Source organism: Bison bison, unplaced genomic scaffold, assembly GCF_000754665.1.
Source record: "Bison bison bison isolate TAMUID 2011002044 unplaced genomic scaffold, Bison_UMD1.0 scf7180017864063, whole genome shotgun sequence".
NCBI lineage: Eukaryota > Metazoa > Chordata > Mammalia > Artiodactyla > Bovidae > Bison > Bison bison.
This window is the reverse complement of record NW_011494635.1, coordinates 11,717,644-11,719,604: the sequence shown is the minus strand read 5'-3', so window position 1 is coordinate 11,719,604 and position 1,961 is coordinate 11,717,644.

Below are 1,961 nucleotides of genomic sequence, written 5' to 3'. Positions count from 1 at the left end.
AAACTGAAAGAGAAATTAAGGAAACAATTCCATTCACCATTGCAATGAAAAGAATAAAATACTTAGGAATATATCTACCTAAAGAAACTAAAGACCTGTATATAGAAAACTATAAAACACTGGTGAAAGAAATCAAAGAAGACACTAATATATGGAGAAATATACCATGTTCATGGATAGGAAGAATCAATATAGTGAAAATGAATATACTACCTAAAGCAATCTATAGATTCAATGCAATCCCTATCAAGCTACCATTGGTATTTTTCACAGAACTAGAACAAATAATTTCATAATTTATATGGAAATACAAAAAACCTCAAATAGCCAAAGCGATCTTGAGAAAGAAGAATGGAACTGGAGGAATCAACCTGCCTGACTTCAGGCTCTACTACAAAGCCACAGTCATCAAGACAGTATGGTACTGGCACAAAGCCAGAAGTATAGATCAATGGAACAAAATAGAAAGCCCAAAGATAAATCCACGCACATATGGACAGCTTATCTTTGACAAAGGAGGAAAGAATATACAATGGATTAAAGACAATCTCTTTAACAAGTGGTGCTGGGAAAACTGGTCAATCACTTGTAAAAGAATGAAACTAGAACACTTTCTAACACCATACACAAAAATAAACCCAAAATGGATTAAAGATCTCAACGTAAGACCAGAAACTATAAAACTCCTAGAGGAGAACATAGGCAAAACACTCTACAACATAAATCACAGCAGGATCCTCTATGACCCACCTCCCAGAATATTGGAAATAAAAGCAAAAATAAACAAATGGGACCTAATTAAACTTAAAAGCTTCTGCACAACAAAGGAAACTATAACCAAGATGAAAAGACAGCCTTCAGAATCGGAGAAAATAATAGCAAATGAAGCAACTGACAAACAACTAATCTCAAAAATATACAAGCAACTCCTACAGCTCAACTCCAGAAAAATAAATGACCCAATCAAAAAATGGGCCAAAGAACTAAACAGACATTTCTCCAAAGAAGACATACAGATGGCTAACAAACACATGAAAAGATGCTCAACATCACTCATTATCAGAGAAATGCAAATCAAAACCACAATGAGGTTTTGTGATCCAAAAGTCTACAAGCAATAAATGCTGGAGAGGGTGTGGAGAAAAGGGAACCCTCTTACACCGTTGGTGGGAATGCAAACTAGTACAGCCACTATGGAGAACAATGTGGAGATTCCTTAAAAAACTGGAAATAGAACTGCCTTATGACCCAGCAATCCCACTGCTGGGCATACAGAATGAGGAAAACAGGATTGAAAGAGACACGTGTACCCTAATGTTCATCGCAGCACTGTTTATAATAGCCAGGACATGGAAGCAACCTAGATGTCTATCAGCAGATGAATGGATAAGAAAGCTGTGGTACATGTACATAATGGAGTATTACTCAGCCATTAAAAAGAATACATTTGAATCAGTTCTAATGAGGTGGATGAAACTGGAGCCTGTTATACAGACTGAAGTAAGCCAGAAAGAAAAACACCAATACAATATGTGTTAGTACACATATATATGGAATTTAGAAAGATGGTAATGGTAACCCTGTATGCGAGACAGCAAAATAGACACAGGTGTATATAACAGTCTTTTGGACTCTGTGTGAGAGGGAGAGGGAGAGGGTGGGATGATTTGGGAGAATAGCATTGAAACATGTACGATATCATATAAGAAATGAATCGCCAGTCCAGGTTCGATACAGGATACAGGATGCTTGAGGCTGGTGCACTGGGATGACCCAGAGGGATTGTATGGGAGGGAGGTGGGAGGGGGTTTCAGGATGGGGAGCACGTGTACACCTGTGGCGGATTCATGTTGATGTATGGCAAAACCAATACAATATTGTAAAGTAATTAGCTTCCAATTAAAATAAATATAAATTAAAAAGAAATCTATCAGTCCCATTTTCCCAAGAGCATTATTTTT